Source organism: Onychomys torridus, chromosome 22 (assembly GCF_903995425.1).
Source record: "Onychomys torridus chromosome 22, mOncTor1.1, whole genome shotgun sequence".
NCBI classification, from domain to species: domain Eukaryota; kingdom Metazoa; phylum Chordata; class Mammalia; order Rodentia; family Cricetidae; genus Onychomys; species Onychomys torridus.
Window position 1 is genome coordinate 12,472,221 of NC_050464.1, and position 22,633 is coordinate 12,494,853.

General features: G+C 47.9%; 1 protein-coding gene across 7 annotated transcripts in view; it reads right to left on the minus strand.

Moving 5' to 3' along the window:
• The window catches only part of Sun1 (Sad1 and UNC84 domain containing 1), a 48,927-nt gene extending 40,788 nt beyond the window's left edge, over positions 1 to 8,139 (minus strand). For 5 of the 7 annotated variants that reach the window (XM_036171545.1, XM_036171543.1, XM_036171541.1 and 2 more), the window contains exon 1: positions 8,047 to 8,104. The gene's annotated coding sequence lies outside the window, so the exon portion shown is untranslated. Of the gene's footprint in view, positions 1 to 8,046 lie in introns of all 7 variants that reach the window. The other 2 variants (XM_036171547.1, XM_036171548.1) reach the window with 2 other exon arrangements.
• Between the last annotated feature and the right edge of the window lie 14,494 nt (positions 8,140 to 22,633).

Consider the following 22,633-nt stretch of genomic DNA (forward strand, 5'->3'; position numbering starts at 1 on the left):
TACAATCCAAGGGCGTGGGGAGTACAGGATGCCAGGCCCTCCTCCAGCTTCCCAGGTCTATCTGTCATAGACCTTATCCCTCAGTGGTACTCTGAAACCCCATCACACCCTGACTAATAGTGGGTGCTCCCCACTTCACTTGATCCTCCCCTACAGGACCTTCCTGAAGAACCAGGGAAGCACAACCACACAGACACAACACATGAATCCTATACCCACATGTTCCACCTCCACCTCACTGATTCACCATCACCCAGAACTTGGCTCTGCACAGCATCCAGGTACTACCCAGCAGGCTCAATGACTATGTCCACTGTCAAGAAAAATACTTGGAAAAATGTGTTTCTTTGGTTTCTTTTTTTGCAGTGTGAAAGATGAAACCCAGGGCATTTGATAAGCTAGGGAAGGGTTCTACAGTTGAGAATATCCCAGAGTAACTTCTGTAAAATCAAATTTCTGCTAAGCCTAACCTATAACTACAGAGGCTGATGTAGAAGAATTGTGAGTTCTAAGCCCACATGGCTAAAAAGCAAGATCCTTCTTGCCTCAAAAATAATTCTGCCATACCTATTGAAAAAAAAAAACACAGTATTAATTAAACACACACACACAAACACACACACACACACACACACACACACACACACACACACACACAAACACGTACATTTTAGACCAGATTTGGTAAGGCGTGCTTGAAACTAAGCATTTGGGAAGGCTGAGGTAGGAGCATAGAGAATTAGAGGCCAGCCAGGGCTACAAAGTCAGACTCTACTTTAAAAAAACAAATGAAAGCCAGGCATGGTGGTGCACACCTATAATTCCATCTCCTAGAAGGCAGGTGGATCTCTGAGTTCCGGGTCAGCTTGGTCTACACAGAAAGTTCTAGCCCAGCTAAGATTATAAAGGGAGACCCTGTCTCAAAAAATAAAATAAAATAAAATAAAATAAAATAAACAAACAAATTAATTAAAAAACATCAGTACTATATAACAGTGTGGTGGGATAGGTCCATAATCCCAGCTACTTGAAAGGCTGAGACAGGAAGATCTCAAGTTCAAAGCCTACCTGTACTACATGATATTCAGTCAGCCTGAGCAACTTAGCAAGATCCCATAAATATATATATATATATATGGACTACAACCAGGCATAGAGCTCAGTGACAGCACTAAACACGCATGTGCGCATGTGTAAGGACCTGGGTTCAACACCCAATCCTGAAAAACCAACAAAGAGAAAGCAGCAGCAGCAGGGCAGGCAGACAGAGGCACTCTGAAATCTCACATGCCCTGAGGGAATCCTTTCCCCTGCTGGGGGAACCACTGGTCCAGCAAGCCCTTTCACACCACTTGTCTGTGACCTGCAGCTCAATTCTGCAAAGGTCAAAAGGCATCTGTCACAGAGATCTTGTCTCCAATCTATGACCCACACTTCCTAAAGATCGGGGAGCCTGCCTGACCAGCACAGACTGTGCTGCTTGATGAGCAGAGCCCAGCACTACAGTGAGAGTTGCTCCTCTGTCACCGTGGAGGGACTAGTTTCAGATGCAGAGCTAGTATTCTCAGATTCGCCATCGGAAAATCTAGTGGAGTAGGCGGTCCAGAATGGCACTGGGTTCCAAATTTGGAGAGTAGGGAGGAGAAAACAAGAGCATGTTTTCAATCAAGAAGGTGCATGGCAACCCTCCAGCCAGTGTACAGGACCAGCCCCTTGAGCACTCACCAGAGCAACAGGGCACTCCCTTCTCCAGGCACTCAGGAGCAGCAGCCTGAGGGATAAATGCCCTGGGAGGCATCCTGCCAGTCCCTGGGACTCTCTTGCCTCACTTGAGACCTTTAAGGCAGGGCAAGAGTCCTGAGGCTGACTTCTAAAAATGCACCACTGTTTACTGGGAGAAAATGCAGACTGGCCTGGTTTATGGGATGTGACCCCAAAAGGAGCAGAGTATCTTGGAAAGTACTCAAGACTCACAAACTCAGAAGGGTGAAGCACACTCCATTAAATACCCGGGTTCTTTGAAAATAGGTCACTCAGTAAGCTCCAGCCGGCTTGTCCCTGTGACAGATGAGCACAGAGCCAGCAAGATGGCTCAGTAGGCAAAGGCACTTGCCACAAAGCCTACTGACCTGAGTTGGATTCCAGGAACCAGGTGCAAGGAGGGACCGGACTCAGGTAAACTGTCCTCTACTCTCTAAAAGGGTGCTATGGCACTACACCTACACACGGAATAAATAAAGTGTTGAACACAGATGTCACATTCCATGGAAAGGCAAGTATGTATGGAACAGAAAGGAAGAGCCAAACGGAAAGAAACTTTTGGAACCCATATGAATGAGAGCCAACTTGAGCCAGAAAAGGCCCAGAGAGCTTTTGCAACGATGAATGCCAGAAGACACCCCGTTTTTATCAAGAACCCCAAAGACTCAAGAACTAGTGGCAACCATTTAACACCTGGAAGTGAAGGTGCCAGGGAAAGGAAGAGACTGGAGGTGGCTATGCTGGGAGTCTGTTGGAGATGCCCTCAAGCAAAACCACATGACCATGGCAGTGGGTACAGGAAGTGCACTGGAGAATCCCCACACCTTTCCGGCATAACAAAACACTCAATAAGCTAGGTATGGTGGCTCATGTCTGTATTCCCAGCTCTTGGAAAGTGGAGCTCCAAGTCTGAGCTACAAAGCAGACCTCACTTTGCAAAATTAAGAAAATAAAAATAGCAAGGTGGTGGTAGCACATGCCTTTAATCCCAGCACTGAGGAGACAGAACCAGGTAGATCCCTGTGAGTTCGAGGTCAGCCTAGTGTACAAAGCAAGTTCCAGGACAGCTAGGGCTGTTACACAGGGGAACCCTGTCTCAAAAAAAACCAAAACGAAACCATTTAAAAGTATGTGGGTGTGGCTCAGCTGGGACAATGTATACTTCTCATGCCCAGAGCTCTGGGTTCCATTCCCAGCACTGCATAAGCGAGGTGAGGTGGTGCAAATGTAATCCCATCACTCAGGAGGTAGAGACAGGAAGAGCAGAAGTTAAGGGTTGTCCTCAGCCACATAGCCAGGTCAGTCTGGACTAAAGGCTGTCCAAACAGTTTTTCAACAAACGCGGTCCTCAACTCTCCAAACAGGCATCCATGAAAAGCCCACAGTTATCATCACACCCAAAGGTGAAAAGACAGAGTGCTCCCTAAGATCAAGAAAGAAGAGGACAGGCAGCAGTGTTATCTGACACTGTCCTGAAGTTCGAGCCAGAGCAATGACTCAAGGAAGGTGAGGGAAAGGTGTACAGACCGGAAAGGCAGTAACAGTAAGGCAACCTTTACTCTCAGCTGACTAGATTTCATATGCAGAACATCCTAAAGCACAACCGAGAATGATGGCTGAGAAATTCAGCAAAGCTGCAGGGTACACAGCCACACAAGGCCAGCTGTACTTCCACATGCTAGCAATGAACAAGGTCAAGTGGAATTGAGAATTCCTTCCACAACAGCATCAGAGAAAAAAAAAAAAAAAAAAAAAAAAAAAGATAGAAAGAAAAAAGGAAAAAAGAAAAAGAAAAAAAAGAAGCCTTGGGTATCAATTTAACTATCCAAGGGCAGAACCTGGGTACTAAAAGCTACAAGGAAATGTAAAAAGGCCCACAAACAGAAAGACTCTATCCTGAAAAGCGATGTGGCCCTTGTCAATACCCCAAAGGCCCTTTCTGCAAACATCTTAGAAAAAACATCCCTTGTTTTTTAAAATAATTTATTTTTATTTTATGAGCAGTAATTGGTGTTTTGCCTTTATGTATGTCTGTGTAAGGGTATCAGATCCCCTAGAATTGGAGTTATAGACAGTTGTGAGCTGCCAAGTGGGTGCTGGGAATTGAACCCTAGTCCCCTGGAAGAGCAGCCACTGCTTTCAAGCACTGAGCCATCTCTCCAGCCCCGCCATCCCTCATTTACACTGAACTGCAGAAGTTTCCAGAGAGCAAATAAGTCTGGAAAAAGGAACAGAGCTCGGGAATCACAATTTCAAAATCCACTGCAAGCCAACGTGTTACTGGTATATGGGCAGACGTACTCCAACAGAATGGCATACAGGGTCAAAGGTAAACCTCACATCTGAGGCCAACTGACAAGAGAAGCAATTCCCTTTAGCAAATGATGCTAGAACAGTTGAACTTCCTTCCACGGGAAGAATGAAGTCAGACCCTCAAACATCATAACCCACAATGAACTCACAACAGATCAAAGACCTAAATACAACCACAAAACTATCAAAACTTTCAAAAGAACACATACAGACAAGTCTTTGTGACCTAAAGAAATATGCCCCCCTAAGAAAAAAACAGATAAACTGGACTTTATCACTTTGAGCATTAAAAATACTCAAGAGGCAGGGCCAGATGGATCTCTTAAGTTTGAGGCAGCCTGGTCTACATATGAGTGAGTTCTAGGCCAGCCAGTGAGAACCTATTTCCAAACAACAACAAAAACACTTTATCAAAAGGATGGCGACGGCCATGGCCAGTTGGTGGTAGCCCACACCTTTAATCCCAGAACTCAGGAGGTAGAGACAGATGGATCTCTGTGAGTTTGAGGCCAACCTGGTCTACAGAGCGAGTTCCAGGGCAGCCAATGCTACACAGAGAAACTCTGTTTGGGGAGTGGGGCCATGGCAGGCAGGAGGGTTCAGTGGCTAAAGCCCTTACAGCATAAGCCTGAAGCCCAGAGTTCAATCCCCAAGACCCACCTAAGCTGGAAGAAGAGAGCTCACTCCACAAAGTTCTCTGACCTCCACATGTACACACATGCTCATACATATCACACACAAACAAAATTGGGGCGGGGGTGGGGGGTAAGGTGAAGCAAATCATGGTAGCAAACACCAGCAAACCAGGAGGCTGAGGCAGGCAGACCATGAGTTTGAAACCGGAATGAGATTTATAACCAGATCCTGTCTCCAAGAGAGACAGAGACAGAAGTGGGTGGCATTGCAAGTCATATATGTCCAGAATGTGTAAACAACTTCCACAACTCAACAAGACAACCTAATTCAAAGACAGAGAGAGGCTGGGCATGGTGGACCAACATCTTTAATCCCAGCACTTGGGAAGCAGGGGCAGGTGGACCGTGAATTCCAGGCCAGCCTGGTCTACAGAGAAATAGAGGCAAATAAATAAATAAGAAATAGAGGCAGTGAAGACCTGAAGCAACAATCTACACATATCACTTGTGTCATCTGGGAAATGCAAACCAAAGCCAAAGATATACTTCACAGCCACTGAATGAGGGGTAAGTGGGTGGGTGGAGGGATGGAAGGAAAACAAGTACTAGCAAAGATGTGGAGAAAGTGGGCCTCTCCAGCATTGTGGGTGGGAGTGTAAAACATGCAGCCATTGCGGAAAAACAGTCTGGATGCTCCCCACAAAGTTAAACATAGAATTACCATGTGATCCAGCAATTCTACTTGAAGATCTATATTCTAAGAATTAAAAACAGGTGCTCAGGGGCTGGAGTTATGGCCCAACCAGTAAAGAAACACAAGCATGAAGACCTGAGTCTGACCCCAGGACCCACAGAGTAAAACTGAGCACTGCAGCCTGCAACTGTAATCCTAGCATTGGGAAGGCAGAGACAGGAGGATCTCTGGAGCTTGTTGACCAGTCAAATCTATTCCAAATTGTTGAGCCTCAGGTACCAGTGAGAGGCACTGTTTCAAAAAATAAGGTAGTTGGGCATGCTGCTGCAATGCCTTTAATCCCAGAACTTGGGAGGCAGAGACGGGCAAATCTTTGCATCTGAGGCCAGCCTAGTCTACAGAACCAGGAGAGCCAGAGCTACATAGTGAGACCCTGTCTTGAAGAAAACAAACAAAAAACAAAGGTAGAATATGATTGAGATAGTCACCCAACATCATCAACCTTGGGCCTGTACGTGAAAGCATACATGCACACATTTGGAAATGTGTTCAAGTACAAACTTGTTCCCATGATCCCAGCAACACTGGTAAATAACCCAACAGGTGGAAACAATCCAAATGCCCAATGATGTGGATAAACAAGATTTAACAGAGCCTTCAAGATGGCTCAGGGGGCAGACCTGTTTGCTACCAAACTAGACTCAAATTCAGTCCCTCAGGACTTACACAAGGTGAAGGGAGACAACTGACTCCAGCAAGTTGTCCTCTTGACCTCAGCAAACATACACAGGCAAATAAAATAGTTTTTAAAGACTTAATAGGTCCATGCAGTAAGAAAACTAGTCAGCCACAGAAAGTAATAGAATAGGGACACATGCTACACAGTATGGATGAGCTTTAAATAAGATATCCAGAACAGGCAAATCTACAGGCTATAAGCAGAGCTGCAGCTAACGGACAGTGAGGAAGAAAATGGGAGGGGCTGCTTGGTGGGTACTGGGTTTCCCTTTAGGGTGATGAAAAGCTGGAACTAGAAGATAATGGTGATGGTTGCATAACACTGTATACAGTTTAAAATGGAAAATTTCACAACACACACACACACACACACACACACACAACACAAGGATCTGGATTTCAACTCTGGGTCTGCCTGAGCTACAAAAGACCTGGCCAAAACAAAAACAAACAAACAAAAAGACTAAAAGGTAACACAGAAGAGTCCTCTCAGACCCTCACGTGATTGGAGCAAGGGTTCAAGCATGTCACCCACAGCCTGGGCAAGAGTACCATAACCTGCACACTGTAAGAATGACCCAACCAGGCAGTTGTGGCGCATGCCTATAATCCCAGCATTGGGGAGACAGAGGCAGGTGGATCTCTGTGAGGCCAGCCTGGTCTACAAAGCAAGTTCCAGGACAGCCAGAACTGAAAGATAGAGAAACCCTGTCCCAATATATCCAAAAAAAAAAAAAAGTGACCCAGGCGCCGCACCTTGACCAAGGAAAACAGGAGGCATAGAGGAGCCAGAAGGTACTGTGACTATGCTCATGGAAGTCCTGGGTTCCAGCCCCATCCCTAGCACCACTGACCAGTGCGGTTGTGCTCATCTATAATCTAATCCTAGCACCAGGAAGGTGAGGACAGGGGTAGGAGCTCAAGGTCATTTTCTGCTATATAGCAAGTTCTAGGCCAGCCTGGACTACTTGAGGCCCGATCCATAGATTGATGGCTGACTGATTGATAGATAGACAGACAGACAATGCCCGGTTTAATGACGCACGCCTTTAACCCCAGCACCCAGGAAGCAGACTCAGGCAGATCTCTCATAGAACTACATAGTGAGACCCTGTCTCCTAATAATAATAACAATAACAATAATAATGATGATGATGATGATGATGATAATATAAAAACATTTTAAAAAGGGAGGGAGACGAAAAGAAAAAAAAGAACACGAGGCTGGGGCTCAGAAGGGAGAAGAGTTCTGGAGAGATCTAAAACGTGCAACAGTCAGTCAAGTTAAAATGCCACACAGTTATCTAATTAGGAATCTGTCCCGGAGGCGCGAAGCGCACGTCGAAGGACTGCACTTCACACCACTGAGCGGGGAGCGGCAAAGTCCCCCTAGCTGATGCCCACGGGTCCCCGAACGGCTGCATCCAACAAAGCTCCAGCGGGCCAGCCTGGTACTGTCCTGCGCGTCGGGCTGGGAGCTCCGGATAACCAGCGGGTGTAGGGCGCCCAGGCCGGGTACTGGCTACTCGGCCGGCGCCCCTCCCCGCACCTGCAGCACCTGTGCCCCGAGAGGGCGCGCCCCCGGGATGGCGCTTGCGCCTGCGCGCCGCGCCGGGCAGCAGAAGACCCCGGAACCCAACACGCCAGGGGTCCAGGGCAAGGTGGGACCAGAGTGCCAAAGCACACGGGACACCAGACTCGGGGCGCCCGGGCACGCGGCCTGGCAGCGCGAAAGGCGTCGGTCGCGCGCGTCGTGGCCGGTTGACGGTTCCCACTTCGAGCCGTCCCTGCCACCTACATCCCGCCGGTCCTAAGACAGTCCCCCAGTGCTCGCAGCTTTACCGCGGTGGCCCCCAGTACACCCGCCCTCTCCCGCTCTTGCCCAGCCCGCTCGCCGCAGCTCACCTGCCTCGCGCCGCCGCCTCAGGCCTCGTCCGCGCCGCCCAGGCCGGGCACCGAAGACTTTCCACAGCCACAGCCAATCGCGCGCCGCGCCGGGATCGGAGAGGAGAATGACGCAAACGTCTGTCAATCCCAGGCGCGTCTGCTGAAGTTCCAGACCAATCAGAAGGCGACTGCCCGCCGCGGCCCGCAAGGGGCGGGGAAAGGGCGGGACGTATGGCGTCAGTGGGCGGGGCGGACGGGCGGGCCGGGACAGGAGGGGCCACGCCTAGGGAGAGGAGAAGCCTCCTGAGTAGCATTCGCATTAGGATTTACCGCGGAGACGTCTGCGCTGAGTTCCAGGCAGGGCTTCAGTGGACCCAGAAGACCCGACTCGTGCTGAAGATGCCATGGGCTCCCGGGCATCTCCTCTCCTGTGCTGCCTAGGTGCAGTGTTTGGAGGAAGCCCCCGACGCCCTGCCCTTGGGGAGTCCGCCTGCCGGGGGGGGGGGGGGGGGGGGGGGGGGGGGCTCTCTCACTTGCGCAGTTTTGCAAATACTGTTCATTGCATTTGTTTTGTTTATAGATAAGATTTCACTCTGTAACCTTGACTGGCCTGAAACTCGCTTTGTAGATCAGCCTGCCTCTGCCTACGGCGGCGTGCTGGAATTAAAGGCGTGCACCACCACGCCCCACTTGTTTTTTCCGCTTTTAGACTGGGTCTCACTGTGGCCTGGAATTCACAGTGTAGCCCAGACTGACTTCCAATTCGCAGCAATTCTGCCTTGTTCTACCAAGCACTGAGATTACTACTAAGTGCCAGTACAGCTGGCTTCGACGTGTGTGTGTGTGTGTGTGTGTGTGTGTGTACGCGCATGCACGAGCCTGCAAAGGCTCCTGGTCCTCTGAAGCTGTAGGTTGCTAGGTGCTGGAAGTGGATGCTGGCAACCAAACCCCAATCCTCTGAATGTTCAGCAAGTGCTCTTCCCGCCCCCGTCCCTCCCCTCCTCACCCCAGCTGCAAGTGCTCTTAACGGCTTAGTCATCTTTGCAGCCCTTGGCTTTTACACTTTATTTATTTATTTATTTATTTATTTATTTATTTTTAAGACAAGGTCTCTCTATGTAGTCCTGGTTGTCCTGGAACTTGCTATGTAGATCCTGCCTGCCTCTCTCTGGGACTAAAGACATGCACCACCATGCCCGGCTGGCTTTTACACTTTTAAGTAAGAGTCTTGAACTGGGGAGACGGATCAGTTAATAAAGTGCTGGCAGTGAAAGCATCTGGGACCTGAGTTCAACCCCAGAATCCAAATTAAAAAAAAAAAAAAAAGTCTAAGCCAGGTGGTGGTGGCCCATGCCTTTAATCCCAGTACTTGGGAGGCAGAGGCAGGCCAATCTCAGTTGAGTTCGAGGCCATCCTGGGCTACCAAGTGAGTTCCAGGACTGCCAGGACTGTTACACAGAGCAACTCTGACTCGGAAAACAAAACAAGAGTCTAGCACTGTGTGCTTGTAATCCCAGGACTGGAGATGGAGACTGGGATCCCTGGGACTTGCTGCCCACCAATTTAATTTACTTAGTGAGCACCAACCCAGTGCGAGATCAGAAAACCAGGCGGATGGCTCCTGAGGAATGGCACTAGTGCACACGTGTGTGCACACACACTTCGACACACACACAGGGTCTCACTCTGTTGCCCAGGCTGTCTTGGAATGCCTCATGTTCTGTCCCAGTGCTGGGATTACAGGCATGCACCAGCACATCCAGCCTGCTGCTGGCACTTGCCTCTTTATATGTCAAGTGTTGATGTGTTCTATTGGTAAGTTGAGGGACTTCTCTGTAAGTAATAGACATTGGAGGGTTTCAGCCCACAAGGATATTTGTGGCAAACATTTAAGTCCACTACTAATAAAGTGGGTGGGCTTGGCAGGGCAGCTGGCTGGCTCCACAGGCCGGAGGCTCCATGGCTGGCTGAGCCCTAGGCCAGCTGCTGTACAGTAGACACTGTTATAAAAGAAACACTTGTGCATTCAGAGGCAGGAGTCTGTGTGGAGATTTGGCTTAGTTTTGTCTTTTTTCAATTTGGCTTGTTTTATTTTAATTCATTTTATTTTATGTGTGTTTGTTTGCATTATGTGTGTGCATTATGTGTGTGCCTGGTACCCACACAAGTCAGAAGAAGGCATCAAATCCACTAGAACTTGAGTTACATATGGCTGTGAGTCACCCTGTGGATGCTGGGAACTCACTGGGTCCTCTGCAAGAGCAGTAAATGCTATTAACTGATGAGCCATCTCTCTAGCCTAGGCTTTTTTGTAGCCCTGGCTGCTCTGGAAGTTGCTGTGTAGACTGTGCTGGCCTTCAATTTACAGAGATTCACCTGCCTCTGCCTTTTGGGTACTGGGATCAAAAGCATACACCACTACCACACTTGGCCTTTTTTTTTTTTTTTTTTTTTAATTATTAAATAGGGAATCAACACTGCAGCCCAGGCTGGCTTCATGATCCTCCTCCTTCTGCCTCTGCCTCCCAAGTCCTGAGATTACAAGTGTAAGGCACCACAACTGGTAATTCTTTTGTTCTTTTATTTTTTTAATTAGCTTATTTTTCTGTTTTTTTGAGACGAGTCTTACATACCCCAGGATGGCCTTAAATTTGCTATGAACTCCTAATCCTTAGCCTGAAGTGCTGAAACAAAAGGGATATTCTGCTACCCTAAATTTAAGCACTGCTGGTGATTAATCTCAGGGTGCTGGGCATGCTAGGCAGACACTCTACCAGCTCTATACCACCAGCCAATTCTGGCTCTGTATTAGCAGCTGTGTCTGTTAGCTTGGGCCTGTCATCCCACCAACCTGGAAGGCTGAGGTAGGAGAATCCCAAATTCAAAGCCAGCCCAGGCAGTTTAGTGAGACCTGGAGATGGGTGCTAATGGCAGAGCTGTACTTGGTGCAAATACCAATCTTCGTTTGCATGAGAGGTTTCTTGTGATTGGTGCAAATACCCTACCTCTGGCTGTAGGACCCATGTGGCAGGCCAGCCTAGGATGTGGTCCTGTGTTGCCATGTCCCGTGATGCCACAGTAGACCAACTCAAAGCTGCTCCCGCTGGCCATTTCTTGTCTGCTTTTATGTGGTACGGGGTGAATGTGAAGCAGTGGAGTGGCATTGGCGGCGGTGGCAACGAGAGAGCTTGGAAATGCATGGAGCCCCTGAGGCAGCAGAGTGGGCACCGTGGCAGCAGAAACTGGTGGAAGCTGCTCCAAACTGGCTGTAACTATGACGGAAGCTGCAGCAGTAAGAGGCACCTGAACCCTGGGTGGGGCAAGGTGCAGCCAGGGCAGGAAGAAAAAGGACTGGTGGAGAGCAGAGGCCAAAAGACAGAAGCCTGCAATGACCCAAAGAAGGGAAACCACAGGCCACAGTAGCAGGAAATGTTCCAGAGAGCTGCCAAGCCGGTAGGGCCAAGGGTCCCTGACACCACAAACTGGGAGGATTATGGAGTCCCAGCTCCCAGACCCTCTTAAGAAACTACAACCCCAGCTGCTTCCAGGGGGATAGAGGAATCCCAACTTCTTAGGTGTATATGAGAGCTATAATAGACCACACACTGGGAATCCCAGCCTTTGGGAGGTAGAGGCAAGAGGGTCAGGAGTTCGAGACCAGCCTCTGCTATACAAGCTCTTGTTTCAGAGAGGCAAAATAACACAAGAAAGAGCTGTAATAATTACAGTCCTCAGGAGCCTGCTATCCAGCATCTGTGTGACCTGCAATAGTGGTGGATGTCCCCTGCTGCCACTTCCTGCTGCCATAACTGTAGCCATAGCCAAAACCAACTTTTTTTTTTTTTTTGAGACAGGGTCTCATGTAGCACAGACTAGCCTTGAACTTGCTATGAAGCTGAGGATAACTCTGAACTTCTGATCCTCCTAATTCCTCTACCCCAGTCCTGGGATTAGAAACGTGTGCACCATCACATCTGGGTTTATGGAGTATTGGGAAGGGAACCCAGAACTACCCTCCCTCTACCCAACGCTCAGGTCCACTTTTTGTAATTTTGTTTTGCTTCGAAGAGCAGCAGCCTTTGAGTAGCTTCTCCTAGGCCAAATCTGCTGACTGGTGAGAGGTAGTCTGAGCTCACACCTCCAGGTTGGCACCAGATCAGTATTTCAGTTGTAAACAGAACCTGACTCCAATAGTGAGGAGGCGAGAAACCCAAGCTGGAGGCTTCCAGCCTCGGGAGGGAGCCGGAGCTGCAAGGGGATCAGAAAGCTGGGCGGGCAGAGATGCTGGAAGGAAGGTCAGCTAGCCCAGGAAACCCCTTTCTCTTAAGGAAGCAATTGGACTTCCCTGCTGGCTGGCTGGGGCAGGAGGTACCACAAAGGAAGTGGTTGGGTTTTTTTTTTTTTTTGGTTTTGGGTTTTTTTTTTCTTTTCTTTCTTTCTTGTCCTTGGTGGTTCCCTGCAGAGGTCTAGGGCGTTTCCTAGTCCCAGTGCGGTTCTGGGTGTGGCAGGGAAGGGCACAGCAACAAGTCACTTGAGAGGAGCCTAGCCTTGACAGCGGAACCCCACACAGACTGGTGGTTAGGGAAGAGAAGCTGTGCCTCTGCTGCTCACGAGCAGGGTCCTGAGTTCCATCCTTCTTAGCACCCAGAGCAAAAGTCAAACAAAACCCCACCTGCCAATAACTTGACTGACAAGGGGCTCTCTTTGTCTGCTGTGCTAGGGATGGAACACAGGGTCTCCCACAAGCCCTGGATAGGTGTAAGCCACGCTCCCACCCTCTCACTGGGGGATTTTAGGCAAGCGCCCCGCTAAAGAGACACATCCTATTCTTGTTTATAAATTGTTTCTTTACCATTATTACCCTTGTTGGACTTGTTTCTCTCCTACTTTTACGAGAATTCCAGTAGAACGGATTCATCTGGGCATGGTGGCACACGCCTTTAATCCCAGCAATGGGGAGGTAGAGGCAGGCAGAACTCTGAGTTCGACACTAGCCTGCTCTGTGTAATGAGTTCCAGTCCAGCCAGGACTTCATACTGAGACCCAGTTTTAAAACAAAACAAAGAACAAAACCACAAACAAAAAGGAGCTGATTGCTTCCTAGGCTTGTACACCTTTACCTGCTAAGCTGTCTCAGAGGTGCTCAGTCTGGAGGATTCTACGTTGGTCCCTTTGCCAGGGAGCTACCTAGCCACAGAACTCTCTCTTTTCACTTTATATTTTGAGACAGGGTCTCTCTAGGCTGGGCTGGAACTCACTCCAAATCCCAGGCAGGCCCCAACGGGTGAGCCTCCTACCTCAGCCTTCCAAGTAGCTGGAACAGGTATGAACCCATGGCAGATTAGCAAACTGCAAACCAAAGTTTAAAGGAAAAAGTCACACCTGTGTTGACTCTACAAGGCTGATTAGCACTTCCATGATTAGAGAGTTGGGATGTTGCAGATCCATACCTAAATCATCCTGCTCTTTCATTAGCCCCTTAATAGACATTTCTTACTCACCTCTATGTTTGACCTCATCCTACAGTTATTAGGTAAATCCTTTTGAAATGGACTAACAGATCTCTGGCTTCCACCCAATCCAAAGCTTAAGAATGTCACCAGGGGTTGGGGATTTAGCTCAGTGGTAGAGTGCTTGCTTAGCAAGCGCAAGGCCCTGGGTTCGGTCCTCAGCTCCACAAAAAAAAAAAAAAAAAAAAAAAAGAATGTCACCAGATAACATCTGAGGCCTGTAACAGAGATGTCCCCACTTTGCTATAACCCTCTTACCTGGTGTTTTCGCCAGTATATTATATTATATTATATTACATTATATTATGTTTTGGGTTTTGAGACAAGGCTTTGTTATGTAGCCTTAGCTGGCCTGGGACTTACTATGTAGACCAGGCTAGCCTCAAACTCAGACTTGAACTCAGAGATCTGTCTGCCTCCTCGGCCACCTGAGTGCTGGGATTAAAGTACCAATATATTGTAAAAGTGTTTTGATTTCGTGTTGATAAAACCCACAGAGGAGCCGGGCAGTGGTGGCACACGCCTGTAATCCTAGCACTTGGGAGGTAGAGGCAGGTGGATCTCTGTGAGTTCAAGGCTAGCCTGGTCTACAGAGCTAGTCCAGGACAGGCTCCAAAGCTACAGAGAAACCCTGTCTCAAACAAACAAACAAAATCCCACAGAGGAACATGTGGGGGCCCCAATTCTTTGTAAGATTTGGAAGCTAGCCTGGTCTACACAGTGAATTCCAGGCTAGCCAGAAGGACAAAGTAAATATAAATACACACACACACACACACACACACACACGGAGTGTAGAACTGGCTCACTGGTATAAAAGCTCTTGCTCTTGCAGAGGACCTGGACTCAATTCCCAGCTCCCACATTGCTGCTCACAATCATCTGTTAAGTCCAGTCCTAGGGGATCTGGATGTATGATTCTGATCTCAGCAGGTACCAGGCACTCACATGGTGCACAAATGTACATGGAGGCAAAACACTCACAGACACAAAATAATAAAATAAATTCATACATATATATATATATATATAAATTTGAAAACAACAAGCAAGGGCTAGAGAGGTGGCTCGCAGTTAAGAGCACTCGTGAAAAACCCAGTTTAATTTCCAGCACCCACATCACATGGCAGCTCCCAACCATCCATAACTCCAGTTCCAGGGGATCTGACACCTTCTTCTTCTCCTTCTTCTCCTTCTTCTTCTCCTCTTCTCCTTCTTCTTCTTTTTTTTTTTTTTTTTTTTGTGGAGCTGAGGATCGAACCCAGGGCCTTGCGCTTGCTAGGCAAGCACTCTACCACTGAGCTAAATCCCCAACCCCCTGACACCCTCTTCTGACTTCTGCAGACAGCAAGTGCACGGTGGTGCACAGACATACATGCAGGCCCAACACTCATACACATGAAATAAAAGAAAATTCATAAGGCTACAAACAACAACAAAAGGTTTGCATCCTAGAAACAGAACAACCCCTGCTGACTTCCTCATTTCTCTTTTTGGAAAAACTCTGGAAGGGTATCTGGCCTTCCCCAGCCCTCGGCCAGAGCTCTTGCTAACCAAGCTGCTGCTTCCAGAGGCCATAGCCCTAGGACTTTCTGAAACTGGTGTGCCTCAGTTCTCTGTGCTGTTAGCACCTGGGCAGCTATATCACTGAGGGCAGCTCCCTGGCTCTCCACCGTCCCAGACTCCTTCCTACCTTCCATACAGGCTCCTAGTCACTCTCTGACCTTCTCGGCATCTCCAACTTGACATCTCCAGGTGTGAATTCCTGGACTCACCTTGCCCTCTCCTCTTTGGGTTTTCGTCACAGCACTCAATTAAAACCAGTTTCTTCCACTCCTTGATCCGAAAGACCTTTGCCCTTCCCACATGTCAAGCACTGGCTGTCCCTTGTGCCAGATCCAGAGCTGGGCAGGGTGAGTGGTCCAGGGCTGTAATATAGCACTCAGGAGCTTGAGACAAGAGGATTGCTGTGACCACAAAGCCAGCTTTAGCTACATAGGGAACTCCTATCTTAAAGGAAAAAAAAAAATAGTCGGGCTGTGGTGGTGCATGCCTGTAATCCTAGTACTCGGGAGGCAGAGCCAGGCGGATCTCTGTGAGTTTGAGGTCAGTCTGGGCTACAGAGTGAGATCCAGGACAGACACCAAAACTACACAGAGAAATCTTGTCCTGAAAGCGCAACAAGTGCTCTTAAATGTTGAGCCACCTCTCCAGCCCCTAAAATTCTTTTTTTTCAAGAAGAGAAAGAAAGAAGGAAGGGAGGGAAGGAAAGGGATAAAATAAGTCACTTTAAGCTCCCCAGTCAGAAGGAACTCCTTTGGGGCACTTTTTGGGTCTCCATTTTGCATGGGATCTTATGTAGCCCAGGTTGTCCTTGAACTCCTGATCCTCTTGCCTTAGTCTCCCCAGTATGAGGCCCACAGACATTTGGCACCACGCCTGGCTCCTGTAATCATGCGAGGTCCATCCTATTGCCTTTTCCTTAACACAGGTGGAGTCTGTGACTTCTGTCAGACTTTTGTTTTCTATCTAATAGTGTGTGCCCTGTCAGCACAGCAGAGTGGAAGAAGAAGCGTCCTAGGCAACAGTCCCCCTGTTTCAAAAGCCTACATCCACGAAGCAGAGAAGACAGTGGATAACGTAGGTGGAGAGAGGAGGGGAGCACCCCACAGGGTTTAGGACAATTTTGGAAGGCCGGACGCTGTAGAATGTGGAGTGGGTGGCATGGCGGAAGAACATCCATCCCAGAATAGGCATGGGGCCGAGGAAGGGTGAGGCTAGGGGCATGCCTGGCACCCCAGGGATTAAGCAGAGCTCTGGGCTGAAGCAACTGTGCTCTCTCATAGTCGGGCCGGGCCTAGAGCAACTGGCAGCTGGCAGGATGCTCCGGCCCAAGAGCAAAGAGCTGGGTCCTCCTCTGCAGAGGAATGGGCATCCTTCCCAGGAGGCTCTCAGAGCAGGTACGGACTTCCCAAGCAGCTGATTCCTGGGTGTGGCCCCTAGGGAGGTCCCAACATCTTGCAAGGATGATGCCCAAGAGAGTCTGCTTGGATACTGAGCTCTGGAGGAAGGCTTGGCAGGGAAACTGAGTCATCTGAAATAGAAACCAGGGCGCCACTGGTTTCTACACAGGGAACTCCAGGGACCCTGCAGGAGAGTGAAGGGCTGGGGACTAAGATGGGGCATGCCTCCTTCTAGGGAAGGGGGTGCAGAGAGGCTTTGGAGAAGGTGCCGATCTGAATCCTGAGGAGGGTGGGGGCACTAGGCTGTCTTAGGAAGAAGACAGCACTGAGATGGGCTGGAGAAACTGAACAGACATGCCACAAAATGTTTAAGAATAACAACATACACAGAGGTGGCCAGGACCCACGTCACAAGGGAAATAAAAACTAAAAGCCCATGAATAACTGGGTGTGGTAGCACACTCCTTTAGTCCCAGCACTTGGAAGGCAGAGGGAGCTCTGTGAGTTCGTAGACCAGGTTAGCCTTGTCTATGTAGTGAGTTCCAGGATAGCCAGAGCCAGAGCGACATAGTGAGACTGTTTCGAAAACAAGCAAGCAAACAAACAAACACCTACTATGTGCCTGGGGATATGGCTCAGTTGGTAGAGCACTTGCCTACCATGTAGAAAATCCTAAGTTCCATCCCTAGCCCTGTAGAAACCAGGTAGGATGGTACATGCCTATTACCCCAGCATTTGGGAGCTGGAGGTGAGAGAGCCGAGCAGACACCGTAACAGGCTGCTCAGTCTTGTCAGAGATCAGGCCTCAGTTTCAGTTTCCTGAGAGTGAGCAAGCAATTTCAGAAAGACCCACAAAAAATAGACAATCAATCCTCAACATCCCTGACATCAGGAACAAGGGAGATAAGATGTATCAAGCCTGGGTCATCCCCTACAGTATCTCAAGGCAAGGACCAAGTAGGGACAAATCCTCTACCCACGCCCCCCTTGGAACTTGCCCAAACTTGCCCAAAGATGATGTTAAAACTGTAGCCCTAGCCATCCCCTGCTAGCCCTAGCCAATTAGAAATATACTAACATAGTTGCCACTTGCTTAATCATAAGCAGAATAACCTTAGACTTTCTTTAGCCTTGTATAAAGGAGCCTGCAAGCTTCTCTCAGGTCGCCATTTTGCCTTTGTGTCAGATGCGTGGCCCCAGCATGTTGGAACTCTTACTCTTGAGATAATAAATGCTCTTGTTGATTGCATACATGGATGGTGGTCTTTTGTGGGATGACGCTAGAACCCTAGCAGAGGCAGGGGAATCAGGAGTCCAAGGTCAGCCTTAGCTACCTAGCAAGTATGATACTAGCCTGGACTACATGAGACTGTCTCAAACAAAGAAAAATAAATATGCACAAATATGAATGAATACAGCAAACCAAACTACATTATTTTGAGATCATAGAGAAAAAATATGTAAATTAATTAATTTTAGGACATTTCACTTCAGTGGAAGAGAAATGTTACTTTACTAGTTTTATAATAATGAAACAGAGCCGGGCAGTGGTGGTGCACGCCTGTAATCCCAGCACTCGGGAGGCAGAGGCAGGCGGATCTCTGTGAGTTCAAGGCCAGCCTGGTCTATAAAGCAAGTTCCAGAGAAACCCTGTCTCGAAAAACCAAAAAAAAAAAAAATAATAATAATAATAATAAAGAAAAAAAAATAATGAGACAGAGCCGGATGGTGGCCCACGCCTGTAATCCCAGCACTCGGGAGGCAGAGGCAGGTGGATCTCTGTGAGTTCGAGGACAGCCTGGTCTACAGAGCAAGATCCAGGAAAGGCACAAAGCTACACAGAGAAACCCTGTCTCGAAAAATAAAAAAAATAAGAAAAAGAAAAAGAGGCAGAAAATGTTTCTAACAGAGGTATAGCCTATATGAGTGGGTGTGTTTGTGCCACAGTGTGTATGTGGAGGTCACAATTTTCAGGAGTCAGTTCCCTTGTTCCACCATGTGGCTCCCTGGGATGTTACACAGGTAATCAGGTTTGGTTGCAAGTGCCTTTGACCATCAAGCCATCTCATCAGCTCCTTAGTATATTTCTTTTGTTTCTTATTAGTCTTTGGGTATTGGTTGCTGCTGTACTAAGCACTCCAGGCCAGCTGGCCTGTGAGCTTGTAGAGGATTCTCCTGGATCTGCCTCTCATACTATCCTAGGAGTGCTGAGGTTACCCAAGTGCCACAGAGTAGAGCTTTACTTTTGTGGATTCCTCCGATCAGAACTCAGGCCACCAACTTCTGCTGAGCCATCTTCTTGGTTCTTCTGAGACAAGGCCTAGGTAACTTAAATTGACCTTGAACTCACTGCAATCTCCTTGTCTCAGGCTTCTGAATGCTGGGATTATAGAGGAAGGTCTGAATGCCGGGTCAAGCTGTAGCCTTTGAAATTGATTTACACAGGGACCTTTGTGTAACACGAAATCTAATAGGTCTTTTAATAAAAATCCCGGAGCCAGATATTGGGGTAAATGCTGCAAGATCAGAGAGACAAAGGATCAAGCCACAGCCATGTCTCACCTCACCAACTCCACAAATCCTCTCACTGAAATCCTGAGTCCTCACTTGAAAGGCTCCAGCCTAAAAAGCTTCAGCTGAAAAGCTTCTATTTCCTGTCTCCTCACGCCTTATATACTTTTCTCTGCCCAGCCATCACTTCCTTCTTAATGCCCGGATTAAAGGCATGTGTGTGGGCGGTGGTGTCACACATCTTTAATCCCAGCACTCGGGAGGCAGAGGCAGGTGGATCTCTGTGAGTTCAAGGCCAGCCTGGTCTACAAACTGAGTCCCAGGAAAGGCACAAAACTACACAGAGAAACCCTGTCTCGAAAAACGAATAAAATAAAATAAAAACAGCAACAACAAAGGTGTGTGTGCAACCACTGCCTGGCTCTGTTTCTCTCCTGGACTAGGTCAATCTCATTTCAGAGTGGCTTTGAACCCACAGAGATCAAGAGGGATCTCTGCTTCCCTAGTGCTAGGATTAAAGGTGTGTGCTACCACTGCCTGGCATCTATGTTTAATCTAGTGGCTTGTTCTGTTCTCTGATCTTCAAGCAAATTTTATTAGCGTACACAATATATCACCACACTCTTGAAATGTAAATGTTCTAACTATAAGAAGTGACCTTGATCATGGAAAAGGAAAGGCTGTCTGTATGGAGTTGGGAGGTTGTGGGGAGGCAGAGGATGGGGTGGGACATAAATGTGTATTACTCACTGTGACACAGGCCCTGGAGGAAGGTAACAGATGGCTGGGTGGGGGTGATGCACATCTTTAATCCCAGCATGCTGGGGGCAGAGTCAGGCTGATCTCTATGAATTCAAGGCCAGTCTGGTCTAGATAGGGTATTTCAGGACAGCTGGGACTACATAGAGATCCTCTTAAATAAATAGATAGATTAGATAGATAGATAGATAGATAGATAAAAAGGAAAGGAAAAAAAGGAAGGAAGGAGGCAGGGAAAGAGATGTTAACAAAAGCAGGTGGGAGTGAATGTCCTTCATCTGAAGCCCTGACACACTGCTCTTGACACTTATCCAAGCTGGTCTCCCACTGTCTCCCTCTAAGCCACATGGAGGCTTCTTACAGGGCAGCCTGCTTATTGCTGACTTGCCAAGCTTGCTCTTGCTCAGGGCATTTGTGGTATCTAACTCAGCTGGTATGCACAGAACTGGCAGCTGGGGTCCCACCAAAGGGATCCACCACCCTGAGCACACATGGGTCTTCCCTTCTCCGAGACATGGGCCAGGTCAGGACCAACAGTGCTCGCTGCTTGCGCACCCACTTATGGGACAGATGAGTGTTCTATTTGCTCTCGCCCATCTGTGTATGTATTTTAAACTCTACATTGAAGTATTTTAGGATTTTTTTTTAAACACAAAAATAGCAAAAATTGGTACAGAGCCTTCTCATCTCTTCTGCTTGGCTTCTTGTAATATTAACATGTTACATAATCAAGGCACCAGAAGTGACAGACACCAGGAATTTAATTTTGGCCATAGGACAATTGACAAAGCTACAGATGCAATTCAGAGCTGATGACTTCCTTCCCGTGTGTGTGTGTGTGTGTGTGTGTGTGTGTGTGTGTGTGTGTGTGTGAATTCACCCTAATGTGAATGTCTACAGAGGCCAGAGGTCAAAGTCAGATATCATCTTAATTGATATCCACTTTTTCCTTTTTTTTTTTTTTTTTTTTGAGACAAGGTCTCACTGTGTAGCCCTGGCTGTCCTGGAACTCATTCTGTAGACCAGGCTGGCCTCAAACTCAGATCCACCTTCCTTTGTCTCCTGAGGGCTAGGATTAAAGGGATGGATGTACCACCACACCTGGCAATATCCACGTTTAAAAAACAGATTTTTATTATTTTACATTTTGATTATGTATATGTCTGCATCTACATGTGCGTTTGTGCTTGTGAGCGCAGGTGGCCTCAGAGTCCAGAAGAGTGTGTCAGATCTCCTAGACTGGAGTCACAGGAGGGTGTGAGATGCCCAGCATGGGTGCCAGGAACCGAACTGGATTCCTCTAGAAGAGCAGCCATCACTCTTTAAATAAATAAATAGATAGATAGATAGATAGAGAGATAGAGAGAGAGAGAGAGAGAGATAGATAGATAGATAAAAAGGCCTGAGCCATCTCTTTAACTCCTCTTCATATTATTTTTTGAGACACGGTCTGTCACTAAATCTTGAGCTCACAGATTTGCCTAGACTAGCTGGCCAGCAAGCTCCTGTCTCTAACCCCACCCCTTAGTGCTGGGGCTATGAGGAGAAGGAGGAGGTATGTTTCACTACCGCACTAGCTTTTATGTGGGTGCTGGAGATCTGAACTCAGGTCCCCATGCTGTGCTACAGGGACTTTCTGCTCTGAGCCATCTCCTTGGTTGTTTTTCTTTTTCCTTTTTTCTCTTAGGCACTGAACCCAGGGCCTCGTAATGCTCCTCCTCAGAGGTACACTCCAGTCCTCATTTTCACTTCTTTTTTTTTTTTTTTTTTTTTCAAGACAGGGTTTCTTTGTGTAGCTTTGGTGCCTGTCCTGGATCTCCCTCTGTAGACCAGTCTGGCCTCAACTCACAGAGATCTGCCTGCCTCTGTCTCCCGAGTGCTGGGATTAAAGGCGTTCGCCACCGCCGCCTGGCACTTCACTTCTTTTTTTGAGGAAGGGTCTCACTCAGTTGCCCAGGCTAGTAGTCTTGTGCTCATATGTAGCCCAGGCTGGCCTTCCTTTTGTGATCCTCCTGTTTCAGCCTCCTGAGAAACTGAGATGACAAACCATGCCCTGTGCACCAGATTTACATGTTTCCTTGGTGCAGATATCTTAGTTAGGGTTTCTATTGCTGTGATGAAACATTGTGACCAAAAAGCAAGTTGAGGAGGAAAAGGTTTATCTGGCTTACACTTCAGCATTGCTGTTCATCACTGAAGGAAGTCAGGACAGGAACTCAAACAGGGCAGGATCCTGGAGGCAGGAATTGATGCACAGGTCATAGAGGAATGCTGCTTACTGGCTTGCTCTCCATGGCTTGCTCACCTCACCCTCTTATATTACCCAGGACCACCAGCCCAGGGATGGCACCTCCCACCATGGGCTGGGCCCTCCCCCATTGATCACTAATTGAGAAAATGCCTCACAGCTGGATCTTGTGGAGACATTTCCTCAACTGAGGCTCCTTCCTGTCTGATGACTCCAGCTTGTGTCAAGTTGACACACAAAACCAGCCAGTAGAGCAGGCTACTCCAGAATCCCATGCTGCCCTGAGTTCTCAAGTCTCCTTGAGTTCCCATAGTCCTTACAACAGTCTCTCTGCAACTAGAAAAGCCCAAAAGCCTTACTGTAGAACACTCAGTATTTGACTCGTTTGTCTGACGTTCCTCACTCTTAGACTGAGGTTATACATTTTGGGCAAAATACCATATATGTGATGTGATGTCAGCAAGTGATATGTGGGGACATGAAGTCGGTATGTTTCACCAGGTGAACACATTGCTGAAATGTGCTGCCTAGATTCTCTATTCGGAAGTTACTATTTTTCCCTTCCTAGTTAACAATATCCTAAGGGAGATATGGAAACTATGTAAATACTCTCT